At 41.9% G+C, this 15,914-nt stretch overlaps 1 protein-coding gene and 1 long non-coding RNA gene across 5 annotated transcripts in view; one reads left to right on the plus strand and one right to left on the minus strand.

Annotated features, from left to right (window-relative positions):
* LOC309394393 overlaps positions 1 to 481 on the minus strand; it is a 37,513-nt gene extending 37,032 nt beyond the window's left edge. Inside the window, exon 1 of the long non-coding RNA XR_014175729.1 lies at positions 343 to 481. This is a non-coding gene — a long non-coding RNA (uncharacterized lncRNA). The remainder of the gene's footprint in view (positions 1 to 342) is intronic.
* LPAR2 (lysophosphatidic acid receptor 2) overlaps positions 8 to 15,914 on the plus strand; it is a 53,041-nt gene continuing 37,134 nt past the window's right edge. The window contains exon 1 of one of the 4 annotated variants that reach the window (XM_081957442.1): positions 8 to 593. The gene's annotated coding sequence lies outside the window, so the exon portion shown is untranslated. The other 3 variants (XM_081957444.1, XM_081957445.1, XM_081957443.1) reach the window with 3 other exon arrangements.

The following is a 15,914-nucleotide window of genomic DNA, read 5'->3' on the forward strand; positions in this document are numbered from 1 at the left end:
CTTCCTCTAGGCTTGTTACGGTTTCCCACTGAGCCCCCTTCCATCTTCTTCCAAAGCCAGCCAAAATACCGAACCTCACCCTGCTCCTTCGCAGAGCCCCCACTCCCACCCCAAACTTTCCAGCTTTCCAGGAAAAACTGGACGATCTTCGAGACCACAAAGGCTCAGCTACCTCAAAAAAGAAACCCATAGAAAGGCCGTTAACTAGACTCAGGTTACAATTCCTGGGTGGCTCAGGTCTCCTGCTAAGGAGGCGAAGGGGAAGGCGGGCCTCGGGGAGGCCACAGAGAGGGATGGGCCGAGGGAAGGAGGGAACTTGCAACATTTGCCTTGCAGAATCACCATTTCCAAAGGCTTCCACGGTGACAAGAGGTTACTCGGCATGGTGGCGGCTTTTTCCTTTCAGGATTTTTGTTTTTTGTTTGAAAAGCCAGGAGAGGAGAATAAAGGAGAGGCCGAAGCTGCCCATCCAATGGCTAGGGGCTCCCCTTCAAGCAAGCACCCTCGCTCCCAGGGGTGGGGAGATCCGCGGTAAAACAAAACAAAACGCCCAAGGCCAAATCAGAGTGTCGGAGGTGTGCTCCTCTTCCCAGGTAAGGGCTTTCCGCTTCAGTGCAAAGAAAAAGGGAGGGTCGCAGGGCGCGGAAAGTTTGCACGGGCGAAAGCCAAGCCAGCCAGCCAGCCCGCAGCTTGCTTTGAAACAATGAAAGTTGGTCCGCTGTAAATTTGTTTTACCCTCTCTGCCTGTTGCAGGGTAGAAAAGTCATTTCTCGGTTGAGGTGGTTGTTGTTGTTGTTTTTTGTTCCTCCCTCGGGAAAGAACTGCTCCCCAACGATTCCAAGTAAGTAGGGAGGGATGCTGGCTGGGTCTTCCTCCGCAGAACCTGGTCTCGCAACTCCCGACTCGGGAAGGAGGAAGGGCAGGGAAATTCGTGTTAATTGAAAGGTACGCCTTGGGAAACGAGTCTTAACTCGCTTAAGGAAAATGCAGCTTTAAAAAACGGGTTCAGTTCTGGTCCAGGAAGAAGGAAGGTATTTTGGTTTCACCCGGCATGGGACAAGAAATGGCTTCTTCCCAGCTGGTTGGAATTTTAAGAATCACAAGGTTGGTTTGTAAAAAAATGTTTCTGATCCTCATGGTTAGTAGAGAGGGGCGAAGATTTTCATTGCTCCGGTGATGGCACTATTCTGATTGGTGGGGGGGGGGATATTCATATCTGCCTCCATCATTCCCTCAAACACTGAAGTTTCATACTAACAATCCAAATTTTCATCTTATTTATGTACAGCATATAAGGGTTCCTCTCTCTGTGTTATTTTTTCCAACAAGTGGAGTTGCTGACCTTTGTACAGCAATAAGATGGCGTGAAAAGTAATAATGGAAGCCACACTTAGAGTGGAACATGATTTGTTTGTTCATTGAATATTTATTTGTTCATTGAAATTTATTTGGAAGAAAGTTGCCAACTAGGCAGGATTTTTTAGGCATAGGTTTGGCTGAAGGTTAAAATGGAGCCAGGAATCACAGGTGCTAATTCAAAAGGTTAGGGTGTGTTCGTACAAAGTTTGAAGGTAATATGGCACTAACCATGGGGAAGAAGGTATTTATGCGATATATTTAGGCTGCTTGAGTGGTAGCACTTTAAATGTTGGGCTGCTGGCATGAGGGAGTCCCTCAGCCATGGAATCCCAAACACTGACTTTGAGCAAGTTGCTATCTGTAAGCCCAGCTTGTGTCACGAGATTGTTGCTCTGGGATAAAGTAGAAGTCCTGTTCTTTAGAGGAGAAGTGGGATGTAAATGAAATCTATCAATAAATGAATATGCCCATTGGATGGGCACCAAAGGAATCAGAGGTAGGCCTGGTTTCTTTTCCCAAATTTTTTATTTTTTATTCTCTTACATACTATTATAAGTATACATAAGTGTATGTATACCAGAGCTAGGCTTGGTTTCTTGTGTAATCAGTACCTCAACCATTTTTTCACTGGCTAATTACTGCTGAATCCTGGGTTAATTTTTCAGATTTAAAAAAAAATACTGTTTTTTTTTACTATGTGTGTGGGGGGGAGGTCCTCTGGTCACCATGCCCATAAAAGAGAGGTCTCCATGAACAAAGGGAAGGAGAACAGATGCTGTATCTAAATTAAACCTATTTAGGAGTTGCTGTAGCTTCTTCTTTTTGTATTTGCAGGCCAGAAAGAAGAATTAGCATTGGATAAAGCCCTCCTCCTGGATCTGAAGGACATAAGGAGTGCAAGCTCCTTAGTCTGTTACTTTATGCCTTTGTCTTTATGCCTTACTCTTAGTTTTACCTTTACCAGATTTACAGGCCTAGCTGAGTATATTGTCTGAACATGGATTTTCTCTTCCAATTTCCTACTCTCTTCTTTCTTCCACACGAGTCTGTCCTTTTGCATAGGTGAATACACTCAGTATGAAGAAGACTTTAGCTTATTGAGTAGAGTACTCAAATAGTTGATACAAGTTAGGATAGTTGTTGATGTGAAGCGATTAAGTCAATTTTATTTTATTTTTTTCAAAATATTTGCTCATTCTAATGAGAGGTGACATGGTCTAACGTAAAGTAAGACAACGGTGGATTTTTCTCCAGAAAGAGCAAACTATCCTGAGCTAGCCTTTATATTTATATCTGTATATACTGCATGTTATTTATTTGGCAGATAGCACTCCCCAGATGTGTTGGAGAACTCCCATCATCCCCATGTGTCATATGGTCAGAGTTCTAGTCCGGGGTCCCCAACCCCTGGTCCAAGGGCTGGCATCGGTCTGCAGCATACCAGAAACAGGGCAATGCAGGCCACACATGAAACCCCGCTCCCTCTGGTCCACAAAAAAACACTCTCAATGGAACCGGTCCCTGGTGCCCAAAAGGTTGGGGGAGGGGTCACTATTCTAGTCCAGCACATTGGAAAGATACTAGGTTGGAAACGGACACAGGCCATCAAAGGTCATTATTTCTCTTGAGAGCCAAGGAAAGCATTCCTGACCCCACATAATGATCATTCTATTCTTATTTGCCAGTAGTGAATATTATCTGGATCATAACACACCTTCCATGGTCCTCCATCATCTGTCAGATTCAGACTGAGGCCTTGGATGAATTTATCACCTTTAGTAATACTTCTGCTGCAATTCCTCAAACAACCATAAATTCATAATTTAATCAACTGATTTAAGACAGAGATAGATCTGTCACCCTCATAGCTAGGATTGAAAGAGAAGATCCTATTCCAAGATATTGGAAACATTTTTAATTCAGGGTTTCTTGAACAGTGAGTTGAAATTCTCAAGGACTCGCAACTGTTTTAAACTTATCTAGATTTGTGCAAGCAATGGAAGAGTTCAAAACCTGTTCAGGCTTTTGGCCTGCGCTGGGCAATTCACAATACTGCAAAATTGTAGAAGTCTTTTGTTGTGTGAGAGAGAAAATGTTCATTATTGAAAATGAATAGTATAATTATTTCTCATCCATCTCCGATTCTAATGATAAGATTATTATTTTTTTTTGGGGGGGGGGATTTGCAGGATTATTATTACTACAATTTTACCACAACATTTGAGGTGACGAATATAATGATTCAAAGGTGGCCAAAAGAGCAAATATCTGAGGGAGGATAACCAGATAAATGCAAAGCAATTTCGTTCTAGCTTCACACTTCTCTGTAGTTGAGAAGTAGTTGGGGGGGGGGGTTTGAAACAAATGTTCTCAAGCATTCAGGTTTTCAAATTTGACTTCATATTAGTGTGAGAGTTCATTTTTACCCCCAGATTCGAACTGTGTATGCCTTATAATTCCTCAATGCTTTGAAGATTGGCAGATTATGGAAATACCTCTTTGACACTTGCTCAAACAAACACGTAAAGTATCAATGCATGCTAATAATCAAATACCAGGAAGTAACAAACGAGTGACTTTTTGTATTTGACCAAGTGCTATCAAACAGGAATGCTGAAAAAAATTGTATAGGATACATGTTTCTAGGTACTGTATCATGCACAAGCAGTCCTTGATTTTCAACTGGTTGCTTTGCGAGCATTTGAAATTATGACGGATCTCCCAAAAGCTACTTATGACCTATTTCTGCAGTTAGAGGGTCTGCTGTCCCATAGTCACGTGACTGCATTTTGGGTGCTTGACAATTGGTCCACATTTATGACTGTTTACAGGGCCCCCTAGTCAAGTGACCATGGTTTACAATGTTTTTTTTCTGGAAAATGGCTTTCTGGTTTCCTGAAAAAAATGTCATGTAGCAAACAATGGATTTGCTTAAAGACTCCAGCATTCACTTAATGATAACCCACAAAAAAGTTTGTAAAATCAGGTCTGGTCAAGTGATGACCTGCTTTATGACTGTCATGACATGGCAGGTTCTATTATATTCAATTATATAAATTGAGGGTTACCTGTATCTAAATCAGTATAAATCTGATATCAAAATTTGCAAGGAAGAATAAAGTACATTGGTTTTCACCAAGTTAGCAATATCTGGTTTTAGAAGAGGTTTAGGTCTATTAAATAAGTGTTGTGCAGGTTGCACATGTGGACTGAACACACCTGCACACACCCTATCTAAACATTTATTTTAAAGTTAAACTTAAAGTTAAACAGTTTTCTCGTCATCTTTGTTTTTGATTAATTATAAACATCTGTCATGAAATAATGCATGCAATAAGGAGATCTGGGAAAATGTCAGTGGCATTTTCTCAGTTCACCACCAGCGGTGGCTAGGTATTTTAAACCTCAGGTAAACTGAATTGATTTTATAAACATGTTACAGGGATTGGTTAGTAGAAAACCTTATGCAATAATATCTGTCTTAAGAAAACTCTCATAAAGTACACAGTATGAAAAACCTCTGGGATACATTCAGGGGTGAAATCCAGCAGGTTCTGACAAGTTCTGGAGAACCGGTAGCGGAAATTTTGAGTAGTTCAGAGAACCGGCAAATGCCACCTCTGGCTGGCCTCAGAGTGGGGTGGGAATGGAGATTTTGCAGTATCCTTCCCCTGCCACACCCAAGCCACGCCCACCAAGCCATGCCATGCCCACCAAGCCACGCCCACAGAACCGATAGTAAAAAAAATGAATTTCATTGGATACATTGTTAAACATTTCTTCATTTAAGAAGAAAATTCTTCTTCATTTAAGCTTTTCAGTGTCAATTAACCATAAAATTACATGCAGTTCACAAATCGCCAAAACTTGTTTTCCTTCCTTCCTTCCTTCCTTCCTTCCTTCCTTCCTTCCTTCCTTCCTTCCTTCCTTTCTTTCTTTCTTTCTTTCTTTCTTTCTGGCATTTTCTTTTTTATATATTTTATTTTAATCAACATTTTGATTGGCATTTCACCAGTTCAGCATCAGTATTTTCTAGTTTCTTTACAAATGATATTATAATTTCCACATACCCAGTTGACAGAAGATTTATTATCAATTATTCTCCCACTAGAAAAATGAGGGCTTGTCATCCAGTTTTTTTCAAGTTAAGAACTTTGTGATATTTTTTTCAAGTACAACTATTGACCAAATTCTATTCTTCAGTTGTTTAAAATTGCTAAGTTATCCAACTATTTTCAATGCTGAGCAATTAATAATTTAGTTACCAAAGCTCCTGGCGACTGCCTTGTTTTTGCCAAAAGTGTTTTGCCATTGCCTGCTTCCTCAGGCCGAGAGAGCCAGCTAATTGTGTGCCTAAGATAGGACTAGAACTCATAGTTTTCTGGTTTTTAGCCTGGTACCTTAACCACTATACTTATAAATATTTTACCCCATATCCTTTCCAACAAATATATGTAAATACATTGATGGAAAATTATTTTTTGTTTCATTATAAAATTGTTTATCAAAAACTTTTTTCCAAAAATGTGATACTTTTTCATATACCCATGAAAGCCAAAAAGCTAATTCCTGTTGTTGTTTTGGGGTAATTTTGGGATATCTGGGCAATGCTTTATGAAGCCTTTAAATGCCACTGATGCAAACTTTTCAAATACTGTATAGCCCCCAAGAGAAACCGACAAGTCTCTCAATCACTGTAATGCTTGCCATATATCAAAATTCTTTTCCAGATCAGTCCCCCATGTATTTTTCAGAACTGGAGAAGAGTTTTCTGTACCTATTTCCAGTAATGACAGATATTTTGGCAATTGTGTTTTACATTGAGAAAGGTAACTTAATATGAATTTCTCAAAACTTGTTTACCGGTCATTTGTAAATTATTTTAACTTTCTTACACAAAAGTAGTTCATATGATTCCACAAAGCCACAATATTTTATAATCTAATTGCAGCTCTATCTCTACTATGAGCTAAAGTAGTCTTATAAAAATCTTATTCTATAAAAAAGTATTCCTTGACTTACGACCACAATTGAGCCCCAAATTTCTGTTGCTAAGCAAGGAAGTTGTTAAGTGAGTTTTGCCCCATTTTGCAACCTTTTTTTGTCCCATTTAAGTGAATCACTGCAGTTATTAAATGATTCATGCAGTCATTAAGTGAATCCAGCTTTCTCTATTGATTGCTTGTTGAAAGCCGGCTTCCAAATGGTTGCAAATGGTGATCACATCACCCCAAGATAGTAAAACTATCATAAATATGTGCAAGTTGCCAAGTGCCCAAATGTTGATCATGTGACCATAGGGATGCTACAGTGGTGATAAGTGTGAAAACAGGCATGTCACTTTTTCAGTGTGTTGTAACTTCGAACAGTCACTAAATGAATGGTTGTAAGTTGAGGACTATCTAAACTGATTTTTATTTGGCCAGTTCTATATCTGTTGTAAAACTCATATAGATCATTTGGGATGTTAAAAGTAGATGCATGCTATAGAATTACTACAGAGCTATACTTCTTCATAGTATTGCTTGTTATTCTAGATGTCTTTTTAAAGAATAAATTGCTTACTGTAAGTACTTATTCAAATCATATTTTCAACGTCTATCCACTGTTCTCACTGATCTTATTTTGGATAATGACATGGGTGGCATATAAATTTAATAAATAAATCTTTCCAAATGGATGGGATGGGATGACCTAGTTTGAGAATATAATTTAGAGATAGATTTTTTCCGAGAACTACAGGTTATCTTTCTATTGATTGTTGGATCCGTTTTTGAATTGAATAGTGTTTCATCATTCTTTTGAATGTTTTGTATGAAAAACGTTTTCTAGGATCTCCATAGGGAGGGCCTGACATAAGAAATTTAATTTTGAAAAGGCCATTGTTTTACCTATAGCAATTCTATGTTTAAATATTGACACAGATTTTTGTTCTAGTGCTTAGGGTTTTAATTTTATATCAATCAAGCAGCAAAACAAAGAAAATTATGCAAAGCTAATAAATTTTAAAATAACATGAAAGGCTCTGAAAGAACTACTATAAGGCAACTGCATGAACCAGAGAATAATAATTAAAAAGAAACCCTCACAGTTAGCAATCAATGAACTTTTGATTGGAAAACCGAAATTTATTGACAAAATAAATGACAGGCTTCCAAAACATACATGAACAGTTAAAAAACGGAAAAAGATTGGATATTTTAGAAATTAATATCTCCCCAAAACTTTTATTTTAAAACATTTTTAAAGTAAATGTTTCGTTGTTCCTTTTTTCCTCTTTACAAAAGTATATAGTAAAAAAAGTGTAAAATTGTAGAAACTTAATACATGAATTAAAATCAGATAATTAAATATAGGGAAATGTTATTAAGTTATAACATCTGTAGATGTATTTAGTATTTAATATTAACGTTCTCAAATATAGCACACTCGTGAAAAAAGCTGCAACATTTTGCAGAAGTATCAGGTTTAACATTTTAAAAGCCTCAAACCCTCAATTATTGTGTATTCGTACTCTCCAGGAATACATAGAAGTATCCAGTATCTTAGAAGTACCTTGGATACATAAGTCTTTGAAATACTTTAGTAAGGAGTTAACAAAAAACAAACAAAACAATTTTTTTTTAAATAATCATTGAATAACAACTGTGTTCCAGCATGGCAAAAAATAAACTCCAGAATTTTCTTTGTTTTCACTCCTCTTGGCCACGTTGGGATTCAAGTCCTGCTGTAAATCCATAAACTGTCTGTTCTTTTCAACTACATCTAAGAAGCTAGAACTGAGCAGCCTGTTTTTGAATAGGAGCTCTGGCTTCTTTGTTTGTCATATCATACCAGTTAGATCCTTTTATTGTTGAGTCTAGTCCTGCTTGTGGCCACCCCACCTTATGCTAAGTCCCAAGGTCGGCTGCTGCTAATTGCAAAGCAAGGACATGCATCCCTGCAAATCAGAGAAGGATTTAACCTGTCAACAACAACAACAACAACAACAACAACAACACACACACACACACACACACACAGGGCTCCACGCCAACTTTTATCTCTCCTTCTCTGCATTTCAAGGGGGGTGGGGGATATCTGAATTCCTTGTCCATTTATGCTACCTCCATTTTTTGCAGCTGCAGTTTTGGGTCCCTCAAGCTTTGAAGCCATTGGTTACAAACTATGTCCTTTGGTATGGAGGGCATAGTAGTGCTGGTTTCTTGTACATCTTGTTCTGTGGCTCTCTCTGCTTAAACATGTTTGACAGGTTGGGGTGGGTGGGGGGAATGAAGTCAATGTTAACACCGCCACCATCAGTAAAACCTGTTCAGAGGGAAATGTGGGATGTATAGGAATTATGGCAATGAAACTTCCTTGAAAATGCCTTCAGTGTTTCTCAGTAAATCACAGTGGGAACCCATTCACCAGCCACAAGCTATTTGAGTGCTAAAGGAATATTGGGAAACCTACCTCCAAATCCTTTGCTCCAATATTCATGTAAATTAATTATATATTAGCTGTCTCATACCTTTCTGGAAATGACTTGCTGCTGGAAAAGTTGTAAGTTCAGAAATACCGGTTTGTGTTTCCAGCTTCTGACCTCACCTTTGCTATCTGGCATGATTTTGGACTTATTGCTCCTTTCTTTTTTTAGCCTCCACAGTTTAACCTTCTGTGAAATGGAAGCTCAGCCACTTCTCCGCCTTAGATTCAAATTCTTCAGCAAGTTGTTCATGTTTTGTTTCGCTTCGCTATTGAAATGAGTTGGTTGGCGTTGGTTGTGTTCCCTGCAATTGGCATTTTGCTTTCCCATCCTAAAAGGATGGCTAGAGACCTCATACAAAGTAAAAGCCAGGAATACGATAAAAAGAGATCCCGATTTTTGTCCTGGAAGTTTGTTATTTCTTCACCGTTAATGGAAAAGGTACATTAGTGTAGTGTGTAATGTAGTATTAATGTAGTAAGGAGGGAAAGAAAATTTCTGGGAAGACTCTTACTCATCTGTCCTTTCTTCCCCTCTGAATTAGTGGCATTGGCCCATCCAAAGGACCCTTTGGATTATAAAGAAGGTCATTAAAAGACTAGTTTAAGAAAAAAAAATCCTTGTCCATTCAATATTAACCGCCCCGAGTCCCTTTTGGGAGAGGGGGCGGTCTAGAAGCACGGTAAAATAAATAAATAAATAAATAAATAAATAAATAAATAAATAAATAAATAATAAATAAATAAATAATAAATAAATAAATAAATAAATAAATAATAAATAAATAAATAAATAAATAAATAAATAAATAAATAAATAAATAAATAAATAAATAAATAAATAATAAATAAATAAATAATAAATAAATAAATAAAGTTAAAAGTAAATCTGCCTACCTCACCAAACCCAGGTTTTACTCTCATCCCTTTGACAACTGCTGTCATTATGACATCCCTCCCTGAAAAAAATTGAACCAATTGTAATCTCTTTTCTCTTTTGCCAAGAAAAGCCAGTTTTATGATTTGTGTCCAGCATTATCGTGGCATTAGGAAGATCTACCTTTCCCCCATTGGTATCTTCCAGATGTGCTGGGACAGCTGGAGGGTGCCAACTTGGGAAAAGAGACAGTAGATTTTAAAAGTCCTGTGAGGGGTGGTCAGGTCTTAATAACCCATCTGGCCCTTTCTAGTTATTTTCCTCATAACTCACTCAACACTTTAAAAACAAAGCAATCAGTTGATGTAAAGTAATGGCTGGTGCTCTTCTGCTGACTGGAATGGTATTGTAACACATTGCAGAGCGTGCCAAAGAGGAAGCCCAAATAAAGTAGATGACTGAAGAAAATTCAATACTGTATAGCCAGCGGCCATAAGGTAATTTCAGATTCTGGGCTTAATTATGTTTCTCTGTGCATCTTTAGAGGACAATGAGCATTGCTTCAAAATGTGTTATGTCCCAGTGTTCGGTTACAAGCTGCACACTTCTATATAAGGAGTGAATAAGATGCATTATAGGAGCTATCTTTCCTTTAATCAGAGTGAGATGCCTGCTGAGAAGCTGTATCTTGGAAGACATGATTAGCAGATTTGTTAGTTAAGAGCCCTGATCTGGATTGTTAGTGTCCTTGTTCTCCAGATTAGGGCAAGCCTGCTTGTAATAGGCCCTCCCTCGTGTCTTGGGTGAGCGCACTGAGATATCTGGGTTGTAGTGTACCATTTTGGAAACATGCCTACTTGGGTTTCAGGTTTGGCATCAGCTGATATCCCAGGACAGGGCTGGAGAGAAAGAGCAGCTAATGTCATTTGGCCAGTGGTGATGGCTTCTATGGACACTGCCCTGCATTATTATGTTAAATTGTTTCCTCTGGGTTGAAGTTAAATTTTGGGGACACATACATATGACACTACACGTGGCATGCCATTTATACACTGATTTTGCACCCTAGCGGGTGGAATTGTCAACCTACACTATTGTCCTTGTCAATTTTAACAGCTTTATTTAAAAGGTTCCCCTCGCACATATGTGCTAGCCATTCCTGACTCTAGGGGGCAGTGCTCATGTCCGTTTCAAAGCCAAAGAGCCAGCGCTGTCCGAAGACGTCTCCGTGGTCATGTGGCTGGCATGGCTAAACACCAAAGGCGCATGGAACGCTGTTACCTTCCCACCAAAAGTGGCTCCTATTTTTCTACTTGCATTTTTACATGCTTTCGAACTGCTAGGTTGGCAGAAGCTGGGACAGGTAATGGGAGCGACACTAAGTCCCTCAACAGCTTTATTTACCAGAATTTAACTCTGAAAATCTCATTTTGTATAGAGATAAAGTGGGGGAGGGGGAACGGTTTCCTGGGAAATATTCTGGCAGTGATCCATAAAATAACTATCTGATCAATGTAATGTATAAATGGCTATGGAAATGGTCTTGAAACTTTTGACGTTGCTGATACCATTCAGATGCAATCATTGTGAGAATCCTGTTGCGCTTTTCACATTATAGTATATTTGCTATACTTCCTCTAGGGCAGAGTGGTTCTCAACCTGTGGTCCATGGACCTCTGGGTGGGGGTGAGGGTGGGGCGTGATGTAAACTTACGAGGTCTGTGAAACCTTGAAGAAATGTTATGATTTAAATCTTGTGGTCAAGTCAAGTCAAGTAGGTTTTATTGTCATTTCAACAATATACAGTATAGTACACAGTGAGACAAAACATTTCCCCAGGACCAAGGTGCTACATCAGACAATATAGATAAAAAGAAAAAGAGCAGAACACAGAACTACATATAGCTCTAAATCTAAGAACTTAGAGAGAGTTGAGGAGTCTGATGGCTTGTGGAAAGAAACTGTTACACAGTCTGTTTGTGCAGGCCCGAATGCTTCTGTACCTTTTCTCAGATGGCAGGAGACTAAAGAACATGTATGAGGGTGTGTGTGTGTGTGTGTGTGGTCAGCCACAATGTTTCTGGCTTTACGAATGCAGCGTGTAATGTATATGTCCATGACAGAAGGAAGAGCAACCCCGATGATCTTCTCTGCCGTGTTCACTATTCACTGTAGGGTCTTGCGATCTGAAATGGTGCAATTCCTAAACCAGGTGGTGATGCAGCTGCTCAGAGTGCTCTCGATAGTCCCTCTATAGAAAATTGTGAGGATGTGTGGTAGAAGCTGTGCCTTCCTCAGTTTCCTAAGAAAGTAAAGACGCTGCTGGGCCTTCCTTATTATGGAACTGGTGTTGAAGACTAGGTGAGATTCTCTGCCAGGTGAACACCAAGGAATTTGGTTTTTTCCAGGGCACTGCTCTGGAGAGTCCAAACAAGGTTAAATACAGCCTATCTGCCCAGAACTGAATTGAAACTTTAAGCCACACCTCTGGTGCTGACCCTCTCCAGTTTTTTTCAATTCAGTTAGCCCAGTGGACGCGCTTCGAGTTTCTCTTCAGTTCTACAGATTGCGTCCATTACGAGCAGGCTTGGTGAGAGAAAAAATCCTTTTCCCCTTAATTGACTATTTGCTCACCTCTTGGTCCTCCTGGTGTCCTGGGCTTGCTCGGGCGCCGTAGGGCTACAGGCAGCTGTCGTGGGAGGCGCATGGTTCAGAGTACCGACACCAGCACTGTCTCAGCACCTTCGCTGCGGTAGGGATCCCTGCTGAAGGTTCTGTTGCTGCCAACCGCGCTTCGAAGAAGCCAGCGTTTGGCACGGCTCTTCAGGGCTCCTATCTAGTCCCGGTGGCCATTTTGGGCTGCATGACTGGCCGGTGGCCATTTCGAGGAACCGGAAGTTCCGTCTGCCATTTTGTTTAGCCAGTTTTGCTTTCTGAGCACATTGCTGCAACTGCCTGGTTGCCTGACTCACTGCAGGTCGCCGCGTGGAGGCTCTTTGTCTGGTTTTCACTGGCAATTTGACTCCTAGCCTTGTAAAACTATCAGCTTGGTGCGTCAAGGGATTGTGGCTTACCTAGGTCACCTTCCATTACCTGACCTGCCAGGTGTTGGGAGCTGTTAACGCTCACACCAGAATCTTGCTTGGCTGGATCTGATCTCAGTGGCCTTCTGTGTTTCTCTTCTAAGTGCTTGGGTCCACGGTCTGCAACTGTGAAGGTGGTGAGTGGAGGTAGTCCCTGCCTGTTTCAGTTAGACCCCAACCTTTCAGCCATGGCAGATCAGATCCCTGAGAATTCAGAGCAGCTTGGGCCTTCTTCCAGAGCTTTCTCTAGGCAAGCTGGTAAGGCTGCCCAGGAGGCCATCAGGGGCAGCAAACCCTATTCTAGGCCAGGACCCAAGCAAGGATCAGGCCCAGATAGGGATGCCATCCATCACCAGAAGGCTTTAGAGAAGCACTTTTCCAAGGCTCAGCAGCAGGCCCAAACCTCCCAGTGGGTGTCTCCAGTGGAGCCCTCCATGGGGGTTCAGCCAGAACAGGGGCAACCCATTTCCGATAGTGATGAGGAAGGTCAGGAGTTCTCTCCCACTGTTTCCCTTGCCATGGCAGCTTCTCCAGGCCCCTCATTGGCTGACCAGGCCAATCTCTTCGCCTGCCCATCAGACCTGGAGGAAAGGCCAGTTCCCGTGGGTCCCTTAGCGCCCAAGCAACTGGCCGTCCAACCCACTCCAGGGGTTCGACCTGTCAAGGACCAGAGCCCTAACCTTTCAGCAAAGATGCAAGATGTCATTACCAGGGCTATATCCGAGGGCATAGAGGTGGGCATGCTGCAGCGGGGCAAGCACCCGTGCAAGACTCAACATCTCCAGCCCCAAGATACCCCTAGGGAGGCATCCTTAACCCAACCTTCTCAGTCTCCACATTCCTTCCTGGCCAATGAGGATTCTGACTGGGAGGAGGAGGACATCCTACCTAGGCCGGAACCTGCGTTTTCAGGGGATGAAGGTGTTGCCTCCAAAAAGCCTGTATTTTCGGGTTTGTTTAAGCTTGCCAACTTCAAGACTATTTTGAATAAGGCAAAAGTCTCGACCCACTTGGGGTCTACCCCTCCAGATCAGGCGACTACTGAACCGGATGACCTGTCATGAGATCTTTTTGAGGAGTCTGTGTCAACCCAAGAGATAGTGCCAGCTCCCAAACTTTTTCTGAATGAGGTGCAAAAGCAATGGGCGCAACTGGCCTCCCTTGCTACTCCCAGTGGTAATGATAAAAAGTTATACACGGTAGATGTCAGTCTGGAAAACTTGCTTAAATTACCTCCTTTTGATCCTACTGTGGCAGCACTTACCTCATTCTCTGTGCTGCCCCCTGATCTGGAGGGACTCAAGGCAGAGGACAAGAAAACAGAGAACGCCTGCCATAAAACTCATCAGGCAGCTGCTTGGGCAATTAAAACGTCCACCTCTTTCCTTTCTAGGGTCGCCCTTCTCTGGTTGAGACAATTGCTCACCAAACTTCCAGCCAGAGGTACCAAATTAAGGCGGGAGGTCAATAAAATCATGGTGGTACTGAATATACCGCTGACGCCACCCTGAGCGCTGCCAAGTTTGCATCCAGGGCCTTGGAGTCCAATGTCACTACCTGTCGCCTCTTGTGGCTCAGGCACTGGAACATCGATATGCATTCCAAGTGGAAGCTTGTTTCTGCCCCCTTTAAAGGGGACAAGCTTTTCGGGGAGGTCCTGGACCCAGTCCTTGTGGAAAAGTAATGCCACTACGGCAGCCTGGGCGACGCAAGCGCCAATCAAAGAGATTAGCAGGGTGGCTACTTGGATTTCCTTATCTCTGTTTGTTCAGAATTACATAATGGATAAATTTGCTTCAGCGGACGGGGCTTTTGGGAGGCGAGTTCTCCAGGGCATTCACACCAGCGGAGAGACCCTGAATGCAACTGCTTCCTGCCCTAGTGACATTTAGTTTGGGCATGTCCCTTGCTTGGACTCTCCAGAGCAGCGCCCTGGAAAATGACCATTGTCTTACCTGAAGGATCGTTTTCTGGGCGCTGCGAAGGAAAGTCCAACCCCACCCTGGGGTCTATTTCTGCTGTTTTTCCGTGCAGCATTCTGGAGTTTCCAGTTGGATATTGTTCTTACATTGGATATGGTTCTTAGACTTATTGTTGAACTTCTCCATGCCTTCATTGAAAAAATCTGAAGATGGTCAGCACCAGAGGCATGGCTTAAAGTTTCAATTCAGTTCTGGGCAGATTGGCTGTATTTAACCTTGCTTGGACTCTCCTTCGCAGCGCCCTGAAAACGACCCTTCAGGTAAGCCAATGGTCACTCTCTACGATCTCCACGGAGGAGCCATTGATCTTCAGTGGGGAGCGGTCGTGTTCTGTCCTCCTGAAGTCAACAACCATCTCTTTTGTTTTGTCTACATTCAGAGACAGGTTGTTGGCTTTACACCAGTTCGCCAACTTCTCCACCTCCTCTCTGTATGCTGTCTTGTCGTTCTTGCTGGTAAGACTCACCACGGTCGTATCATCAGCGAACTTTATGATGTGATTCGAACTGTGCATTGCTACAGTCGTGCGTCAGCAGGGTGAACAGCAGGGGACTGAGCACACCATCCTGAGGGGCTCCAGTGCTCAGTATGATGGTGTTAGAAGTGTTGTTCACGATCCGGACTGTCTGAGGTCTTCCAGTCAAAAAGTCCAGGATCCAGTTACAGAGGGAGGTGTTCAGGCCCAACAGGGTCAGCTTCCCCATCAGATGTTGGGGAATGATAGTGTTGAATGCTGAACTAAAGTCTATGAACAGCATTCGTATGTATGAGTCTTTGTTTTCTAGGTGAGTGAGGGCTAGATGGAGTCTAGTGGAGATGGCATCGTCAATGGAGCGATTCAAGCGGTATGCAAACTGCAGTGGATCCAATGTTACGGGCAGCAGGGTCTTTATATGCTTCAAGACGAGCCTCTTGAAGCACTTCCTGATGATGGGAGTAAGTGCAACGGGATGGTAGTCATTGAGGCAGGACACATATGGTTTCTTCGGCACGGGGACGATGGCCGTTGTCTTGAAGCACTTTGGGACAACAGTGGAGAGATGTTGAAGATGTCGGCGAAAACATTTGCCAGTTGGTTTGCACTCTGCCAGGAATATTGTCTGGTCCTTCAGCTTTCCGTGGGCTGACTCTGCTTAGAGCTTTCCT

This window comes from Natrix helvetica (genome assembly GCF_964273705.1).
Source record: "Natrix helvetica genome assembly, chromosome: 1".
Taxonomy (NCBI): Eukaryota; Metazoa; Chordata; class Lepidosauria; order Squamata; family Natricidae; genus Natrix; species Natrix helvetica.